The 10,445-nt window shown below is 43.6% G+C and overlaps 1 long non-coding RNA gene across 1 annotated transcript; it reads left to right on the plus strand.

The window, feature by feature from the left end:
- The first annotated feature begins 1,770 nt into the window (after positions 1-1,770).
- LOC123154917 (uncharacterized) lies at positions 1,771-2,701 on the plus strand. Its single transcript, XR_006477122.1, has 3 exons — positions 1,771-2,156; positions 2,387-2,477; positions 2,570-2,701. It is a non-coding gene; the product is annotated as an uncharacterized lncRNA (long non-coding RNA).
- The last annotated feature ends 7,744 nt before the right edge of the window (positions 2,702-10,445 follow it).

Genomic DNA, 10,445 nt, shown 5'->3' on the forward strand with positions numbered 1-10,445 from the left:
AAACCCACAAGATTGTAAAAGTAGCAGCCGAAAAGTGGCCAATATAGACCAAAAGATGCCGACGACCACGATTTCCATAGCAACTATGGCCTCAAATAAGAAAACATTAAAGAGGGCCTTTAGAACACCCCAGGTCCTGCCATACGAGATTGGGGAACACAAATCTCACACGCACCCCGATGAGACCGAGACTAGCCAACCTTCGTATGTCAAAACTAGAGCCAAAGAACCAAAACGTAAAACCATGTTGTCCACTGCATAAGACAACACCACCGAGACTTCATTTATCACTGCCGTCGCCACCACCGGGAGTGATGAAGTCGCAAACATCGAGGATCTACATGTTTGTCCAATCTTGTTGTTGGATCTGATGGTGCAAGCATCGTCGGGGTCGTGGAAGAAGCTAGAGGAAACATTGTTGAACACCTCCGCCGCCACCGTCGGGAGGGTCGTAGAAGATTCCGCAAGGCCCTATTTCCTCAGGAATTATGGGAATCAAGAAGCGAGAGTTTCATGCACTAAAGCAAGGAAGTAACATCGTTAGGAATATGTGAGCACTCAAGATACCTACGAGGAACACTTTACGGAAGGACTTCAACAATGTCTATAGTACCAGCTAATCACTTGTACTACCCAACAACCAGAGGACACACACAAGCGTAAGATGGTCAGCAAGGTAAGCCCCAACAACCAGAAGCGCCGCTAGTGGCAGCTAGCCTCGGGTAGGCCTACTTATCAGCAGCAACCAAGAGCTCTTGCACCTCGCCCCAACTATCAGCCAATCAGTATGCACCTCAAAGGCTTGCCTGCCAACAACAATTGTGGAAACAACAAACCTTCATGTGTCAAAATATTTTCGGTCCGACCCTCCTTCAGTAGATTATCACAAAACGAACCCGAGGGAAGGGGATTAGGTTATTGTTCCGGCTTTGGTTATTTTGGATTCGCTCAAATGGTTTTGGTCTCCAAAGTAAAATCCATACACCAGGAAGAAGTGGGTATATATACAACCCTAAATATATTATATGAAGAAAATTGAGAGGTGAATTTGAACCACTCGAGGATTTGAACCACCTCAAAGGCTTGCTTTTAGTTTCCTTTTGTTCTTGCTAGGATTTTAGAAGTATCATTCTTTTCATCGTTATACTACCCCTTGAGGAGGTTGGGCCAACTCTTTATAGTTCAATAGATATTTTGTGTATTACATGCTCTCTTAGAACTGCATTTGGATTCGACTGGAATGCCTTATTTTATCACATATGTCAACTCTAAACTCTAAACTTTGATGATATGATCGCAACATACCCACCAAGATATGCCATCTTGTATACAAAAGAAACCCGTCCACTAATATCTGCTTCACTAGCAGACGAGTATAATGTAACCAAACATCTACGAGTCACTAAACTTCCCGGTTTAGGAATAGACGAGAAGATGATCATCTAGGGATGGCAGTTTTGCCCATGGGTATGGGTATCCGTGGGTACTCTTCCCGAAAACAATGGACATGGGTGAGACTTTGAACCACTTCGTGCTCATGGATAATGGGTATCCATACCCGCAAAATAAATGGGTAGGGTAATGGGTACGAAGTTATACCCATGGATAACCCAATGAATACCCGGAAAAAATTAACAAATAAAAATAATCCATAAATACGTTTTGTAGGCCACTATCCCTAAAATACGTGGTAGCCAATTGTCCAATTCTCTTAACTAGCCCATGGACCACAGGCCCACAGCCGTGATTCTTCTCGCTTTGACCCTTTCCTCGACCTCGAAACACGAAGCAATCAAGTGAACTTACTCATCGGCTCATCCCCAACCAAGGCGTCACACTGCATCTTCATCTCCCTGCTTGTAACTCCTTCTAGTCCCCTATTCCCCCTCATGCCGTCCCTATCCTGCTTTGCCGCCGCTTAGTGGTCGAGCGATGGCCGCCCTTCCTTGCCGTCGGCTAGGGCTGTTCGCTAGCCCGTGGGAAGAGGCCGCTCGCTGCCATCACTCGCCAGAAGGGACGCCGCCTCACCAGCCAGTGAACCTGCGGGTCTGCACGAGAAGAAGGGTGCTCCTCTAGCGACCATGGCTGACAGAGGTGGAAGATAGCCAAGTTTAACTCGAGTGGAGAACCAGAGCAACGCTAGTTCGACGGAAGCGGTGAGTATTTTTCTAGCCCTGAACAGTACGCATAGATTGCTTCAGTGATAGAACAGTACACATAGACTGCTTCAGTAGAACAACACACATTCAGTACGCATAAATTTGCTTTAGTGATATAATTTTAGTGGCATACAGTACGCATAGATTGTTCTCTTTTTTTTTTTTTGCCTATTTTGTAAGGTTGTGCTGGGCATCCCCTAACACCGGCTTGTCACCGTCACCGGCAGAACAGAGGTTAGAGGTCAGCTACGAATATGTCACCCAATACCGCTGAAGCTCTTATATGCATGCAAGCATGGAGTCCTGCTGATTTGCTTGGTAATAATCCATTTATTTCAGTCATGAATTATGAATTACATCTCATTTACTTTGATTTTCTTCTTACTAAATGTAGAATAACTTTGCTTTAGATAATGTCACTTCCGATCAATTTGCGATTCAGTTTGTTCTTGAAGATGAAGGAGAAGTTATGGTAACATTACAGTGCTGCCATTTACAACTTATCATATACAGATGATGTTATTGAGTACATTCTTAAACTTTTTATTTCTTTTGTAGGAGGAATGTGAATGTGAAGTCACCATTGGTGACTAAAATGAGCAAGTGCCTCTACTTGGTTGTTAACATTGAGGCATGGGCGTGCATTAGGGATCATGCAATGTTGTTTGGTCGATTAGTCTTAGCATTGCAAGTTTGAAAACTTTAATTTGTTTTCAATGTTAGTTTGTAATGGAGATTAAGACCTTTAATTATCTGCCAATCGTCATTGTAAACTTTTGTTGCAGCTGCAAACCAGATTGTGATGGCCGAGTACCTAACAAGTTTCCTGTCTTAATTATTTTAATTAGATGTGCGTGTAAGTAATTTGCCCCATCCAACTAATGGCATGGGGTAACAATCTAATCGCCACAGTCACTAAGATGGAGTTTAAGGCGCATGGTGTGTTTGGCAAGGTAGAAGCGAGTAGACCATTTTTGCTCCACTTCTTTTTTTTAATACAACTCCCATTTTTTTGCTCGCACTGGTTTGTTCTGGTAGTTGCACAACTAGGAATATCAGTCTGGCACAACAACCCATGGTAGTTACACAGATGCACCTTTTTCTCTCAAAGTCAAAGGTAGTGGAAGAGGGAACAAACAAACAAATCAACATGAGTTTGAAACAAACAAATCTAATTTTGGCAGCACTTTTTTTTTTATCAAACTAAACATCCAAGTAGATTCTCTCAGTTGCACACATGGGTCTAATCAGCTGAACAGATGCACCCACAAGTTGCACAAATAACACACGGGATGGGCACTGTTTTTTGCTGTTATATTGCATTTTTTTTCTATTTTCAAGATTTTCACACAAGTTCTATTCCAGCTGTACACAATAGACACAAATCTGAAAGTATTTTTATTCAAGTCAAAACATCCAAATTACTTCTGTCAGTTGCACAATTCTTTTTTAAGTTGCATAGAAGGGAGCCATAAGTTGCACACCACAAACCTATCTAGTTTCAATATGTTGTGTTTGACGCCACATACATTTTTTCCTGTTTTTCCGCAGTTTCACACGGGGGATTCTTCCAAATTTGGCCAAGATGACATACAACATTGGGTCCCATGTCTTCTCGTGAAGTTTTTGTTTTTTCATGCATCAACAATCTTACAAGCAGTAACATATCTTCTTTTTGTTTTGTTTTTGTCTGCCAACCAGGAGCTGGATGGAAGAGCTTTTAACAAACAAATTTTGCACAGAAGAAGTGATCACCAAGAAGCAGTCTACTACTTTTCAATTTTTTAGCCATTGGTTGCCTTTTGAACTAAAACATTACTGCATTATAGATATGTCTAGTAGACTATATGCAATAAACCAGAACATATGACCTATATATGTTACATTTTCGATACAACATGATCATTTATTTCACGTGTCTGTGTGTGAGTTGCACAGTTTGAAACAAAAGTTGGCTGGATTACCTGAAATAGTTAGTCGCAACCAAACCAAAAGTTGCACAATATGCAATTCCATGTTTGTGTGTTCCTGGGGTTTTATGTTTGTTTTTGCACAAGTTTAGGTGAACTATTTTTGGAGCAGTTATGTAGTTGTAGTCAATATGAAGAAGGATTGGAGAAGTTGAATTCAAGGTGAGAAGAAGAGGAACATGCCACCTTGCTTCCTCCTTTTCTCAAGTTGAAGATCTACATCAGCCTGGTATGTCGCACTTCTTTCCTTCTCCTTTCCCCCTAAAAAACTGCATAGATCAGATCTTCTTGTTCTTCACCTTGGCAGATCTTCCATGACGGCTCCTGACATAGGGACGGCTCCCATGGTGTGTTTCTGGTTGCTTCTTTTGTGGGGAAGAAGATGGTGGGCGAGGCAGTAGGAGATGGGTTGGTGTGCACGGCTTGATTGGTGAGACCAGGAAGGTGGAAGAGAAATGGAGGGGGACAAAATCACGTGGGTTCAGGGCTGGAGTGAAACGCTGGGGACCATATGTTTTTTGTGCGGTGGAGGGTTGCCTTTTTCCTTTCTTTCCTTGTTGGGACTGAGATGGGACATAAACTTACCATATCTACCATGCCTCTCGGGACCGCTAGGAGCGTCCAAATTACTATCACCACAACGCTCTCCCCCACCGCACTAACACTACAACAAAGCAAAGACTTATCCCGAATCTGACTCATCATAAAATAAGTACACCTATACACAAACAGGGAGAGGGTTCAGACACACATACCTGTTGGAAGTCTTTATCCACCCGGCCTCCTGCGGATCTGGCTTCACATCCGACTCACCGGACTCCGCTGGGTCGCTGTCCCTACTGCCCTCGTGTCTGGCATCGCCGCAACCAACGTCCCCTTTCTTCCTAACCAGATCCCGCTGGGGGCACGCTATCCTGAAAGATTGGTAACCTGCACACCACAGACACAACCAAATAAAGGCCCTGTTTGGATACTCTAACACAGTTAGAGTTAGAGTTATTTTCTAACCCACTCTAACCTTTTTTTTTTTTTGCGGGTAACCCACTCTAACCTAAATAAGCACCTCTCCACCAAAATAGTTGGGTTAGATGGAACTAACCCATTCTAACCCTCCCTGTTTGGATACTTTTGGCTTATTTGAGCCTCCAACTAACGCAGACTAGCTCTAACCCCATGACCCAAACGGGGCCAAAATCAGGACGTGACATGGGCGGACGTCCTACCATAGCCAAGAACCTTTTCGCCGCCGCTAGGGACAATGGCAGGTAGACGAAGCTCAGCCTACAGGCGCGGTGGGGAGTGAAGTGATGGATGCGCGGGGGGATACCTGCACACATGATCCACCGGAAAATCGCCGCAGCCGGTCGCACCAATCGGCCATCGCCACGCTGCCGCACCCGCAAACATCTCCAAGGTGGGGCATCCTGCTTGTGTGTGTGTCACACTAATAACACGCGGAGGAAAACAAATCTGGACCTTGGTCCTGGTACAACGCACATCCTGGACCACCGGTCCATTCCGCTTTGTTACTCATCTGTCTGTGGTCCTAAGGGCATGTACAATGGTTCTATCTTAGCAATGCCACGTAGGATAAATGATGAGGTGGAAGAGAGAGAAATCATAAGAGAAGGCTTGTCTTCTCTTAATTAAGAAAAGACAAGAGATGATCTCTTAGCACAATATGTCTCACCACGTTTTTAGGAATAACTAATTATTGAAGATAAGACTAAAAGATGACCCATTGTAGATATGTTTTTTTGTCATCTCTAAATTACATGCAAGATTTAAGATAAGACTACTTTATCGATCATTGTACATGCCCTAACTAGTCCACGCCACCTCGTATCGTATGCGCCACACGTACGACGCGCTCCTAGGTCTACGAAGTACTCCCTCTGTAAACTAATGTAAGAGTGTTTAGATCACTAAGTAATTGCTCTTATATTACTTTACGGAGGGACTAGTATGCACGGTTCGCGGAATACCTTTATTTTCACAGCTCGCACCTGCCGCATTTAGTGGCCCTCTCACCTACCAACCTGGTACATCCGGTGGTCCAGATAATGATACTATATGCCGGTATGAGCCATATCGCCGTTCTCTCTATCGAAAACATCGCCGCTCTCTTCACTCTATGAAGTACTTAAACTACTTTGGCATTTTTTCTACGGGAACGTTTTGTTCCACAATATGTTGTTACCAAGACAAACACCAGAGACCTTTAGCAAGAGCACATTCTACTACATCAGCCTATCCAAGACAATGTTCAAAGATCATCTTCATAAACTCCCGAGAAATTTGGTAGCATTCATCATCACCATCATACATTCTTTGGTTGCATCCGTAACTAAAGAGCCGGAGCAGGAGCCATCGATCCTTTAGATCTTCGGAGTTTGAAGGTAGAGGTGTCAGAGAAGTTACCACGGGGATATGCCTTGGCTAATCCTACATCAACAGTGTACTTCACTAAAATGATCTACAGCAGCATTTGAAGCCTTCAATCATCTCAAAATTTGGAGATTATTACTAATTCAGCATGCCACCATACTCTATTACGGACCATCGCCAGATATTCTGGAAGTGTGTATTCATGGTCACAGGCGAGGAGACGCACTCCACATACTGGCAGGTGCAAACAACGACGGGAATCGCCACCTACAAAAGATTGTTTGTCCTCATTTCCATCACCATATGCCATTAATAATTATCCTCTGAGGCGGACTCAGGCAGATCATATTAGCCCTGCATATAGTAATTGACATGATTAGCCCTGCAAATATTATGGCCAGATCTTGTTCTACTGAATCCCCATCACGAAAATTCCAGCCAAATGTGGCCGGGCTCTTCTCTGATTCTCGACGACCTGATTATTCTTGCCCAATATTGGTGAATTTAAATGCAGGCTGAAGATACTCCACTATAACATAACCTGCTACAAACTTTTGAAAGGGCCATAAAAATACGAATAATATTATGACCACTCAAAAGTCACAGAGTTCTTATTTGTGTGATGCAAAGGCCAGGGAAAACCCTGCTTGACTGAAAAAAAGACTTATAGTATGCATAATGTGACACATGGATGTTTTGGCAATCGTATGCAACCCCTTAGAAAAAGCGAAGAACTGGACGAGATTGGCCAAGATGATAGTATGAAGTAATCAATAATGGACGCACATGGCCTTGTGTTTTGCCTGGCTGAATGTGACCACGGCAGGCAAAGATGCCAGCTTGTGTGCTACATATATCCTCCTAGCATTGCAAAGGAAGCGACCCTTGGTACCAAGTATAACGACCATGTAGTTGCATGAGTTCAGATACTAACTACAGCTTGTACCAAAGTTGAAAGGAATCAAAATAAATAAATAAATCAATAGGAGCAGATTATTGTTGCAGAGAGCATTATCAAGGTGGAAAAACTTAAGAGTTTAGTCTACAAACAAGAGGACCCATGTAGTGCAGTGGAAAAGACATGCCTATCAACCAGAAGAGTATCAAAGCCGCACGCAGCATCTAAAGTTCTAAACATAAGAGATGCCAGTCATGGCTATGGTTGCTGCTGTAGAAGTACTCCAGTAACCACTTCTGAATTTTAACTCACTATCTGGTAGGCCAGAAAAAAAAATCTGACAAACCATGCATCAGTGTTTTTTTTTCTATGTAAGCATTGTTGAACTAAAACAACAGAGCAAACCATGGGATCGGTAATGTGACATTAATCCTACACCTCACCAATTCCACATGCGAAAACAATTGAATTTGGTCTAAGACCCTGCATATATGAGATGGTATAGGTCTCGTGTTGACAGCTCTAGTGAGGCGGCGAGGGTTGTCCGGTAATCGTGGTGGCACAGGCTGGTGGGCGGCTGATGGGGTGGTGCATTTTGAAATGCTTGGGGTGATGGTGGTGGTTGTGGATCGGGAGAAACACGTGTCGGCCTATCCGGCACCAATGTGATGACGCTTGCGGGCGCCGTCGAACCTTCCTGAGGGGCGTCGGGTATATCCCTTCCCCACTATCCCTTGCGTACCGGGGGAAACCCTAGAACTTGTTCGGGAAACAACGGCGGCATCGTGGCATTCCTTCTTGAAGATGTTGCTTGGTGCGCGACACTTCGGGATGCTGGGAGCGTGGTGGTACTTCTTCGGAGGGTGCAGCTGTTGCCGGTCTTCCTTTCTTCGTTGATCTGCCGGTGTCGGCATTTATTTCTCTTTCTTTTTCTTTCTTTTTCTTTTGGGCATATCTGTGTTGTGGCCCCAGCGAGCTGGATGTATCGGATGTATCAGGTGTTTGCTTTATAATATAAAGGGGGGGGCCTTTATCGGATATATGGGTGATGGATATTACTCCAATTATATCAAATAATATATACATGCATGATCTGAAAATATTGGCATGCACAACCATTGCTCAACTGAATGACTCCTAGCTAAAAGAAAACAATTCGACATACAATAAACAGGAGTACTACACATCCAGAAAGACTCGTGATGAACGCACAGCAGCAAATTCAATCGGTCTAACCCATCAGCATGTTATCTTTGTGCTTCACTACTGTTAACCATTAGTTTTCTACTTAATTACATGCAGATAATTAGAGAACAAGAACAAAGGACGCTAGCAAATGCTACTAGAACACATGTACCTTGACAAGAGAGGAGCAGCTTCAGAAACAAAAACTTCGATTGAAATCTCTGAAATAGTCCGATCTGCTTCTTCTACTACACTGCTACTGCACCCCAGTACACGGTGATTTTTCTTGCTTGCGTAACAGGGTTCAGTTTCGACATGTACAGCCGCAAGGCACATCAGCACTGCATTACACAGGCTTCAGTATATGGCTGTTAAGAGCGCACTGCACTAAGCATCTAAGCCGACAGACAAGCCTATATGTTTTGGCCACTACATTTCTAGCACAGCAAAATCCCTGTCCTGGAACCTGCCAAAATCCTATCTTCATACATGAAGCACAATCTTATGTGATACAGTACCTGAAATAACAAAAACGGGCCAAACACACATACACCTGGCACTAATGCCATTTCTCTGTGGTTAACAGATCCAAAGTTCTACTGAATCATTAGCTACAGCAAACATAAACAAAGAATTTGCTCAAAGGTAGTGATTTGCCAAAATACTGAATGCAAAATGTTAAATACAGATCGCACCAGTAACCAGTCTGATTGAACCTTTTAGTGCACTAGCAGGTTCACAATTTGCACTAAGATTTAGGATAATCATAATAACTGATTGTTATGGACAAGGAGGCCAATTACAGTATAATTTACCACCATGGAACTAACACATGTCCAGAACAACATCCAGTGCTAGGTAACAATGTTCTTTGGAGATGACATTATGCTTAATCTGTAGGTTTAACGGGCATTGCTCTGACCTGAAAATGTTGAAGCAGATTCCGAAGCACACAGAAAAATTGTTCAGCCGAAAGAAGAGCCAGTTCTTCGAAGGAAGAACAGGGGTGGTTTGAAGGTAAAGCTACTGCCCATCTGCATCTGCTAATGGCTCCGAGAAGAGAGGAACATAGGGTAGAAAGTGTTGTGCAAGGTCTTTGTCAAGATTAAGGATACGACCAACTTTTTGATGCTGCATATCGAATGATACCAAGGTATCATGTCCATATGAAAGTAGGAAAATCGTATCGCAATCTGGATGAATCCCAAGCACCTTCTACTTCTGCCCAGTCATGCTCATAAGCTTGTCGAAGCTGGCAGTATGCTTCAGGACAAATTCTTTACTATCACGATCCTTGAGGCACCAGAGTGATATCTCGGAAACCAGGATATTGTTACTATCATTGACAGAAGCTATAGCATAGTGTAGGTACCCCTGCGACGATTCAATTGTAGCAAATCTTCGAGGGTTCGGCATGCGGATGGTTGTCCACAATGTCCCCTCCATGTCCACCTCCACTAGCACATAATCGTTGCTGATGTACAGGTTGCCCCATAGGTAAATCATACACTAGTAGAAAAGAGGGCTTTGGTTCAGGCCGGGTCAGCCCATTAGTCCCGGTTCAGTCCAGAACCGGGACCCATGGGGGCATTGGTCCCGGTTAGTGAGGCCAGGGGCCTGCCGGGCCTCGTGGGGAGAAGGAGAGGTGGTCGATATCACTTCTCTCTGTATGCATATGTTCATGACGATCTTCTGTTTCCTTCATTTGCTTACTAGCTAGCGTGTCTAGTCCTCTTTATACGTATATAGTACGTAGCGTCGACCAAGCACGGAGATAAGAGAGGACACTTCTCTCTATTAATTAGCTAGCTAACACAATATATGGAACACCTAAATTAAACCCCC

This window comes from Triticum aestivum, chromosome 7A (genome assembly GCF_018294505.1).
Source record: "Triticum aestivum cultivar Chinese Spring chromosome 7A, IWGSC CS RefSeq v2.1, whole genome shotgun sequence".
NCBI lineage: Eukaryota > Viridiplantae > Streptophyta > Magnoliopsida > Poales > Poaceae > Triticum > Triticum aestivum.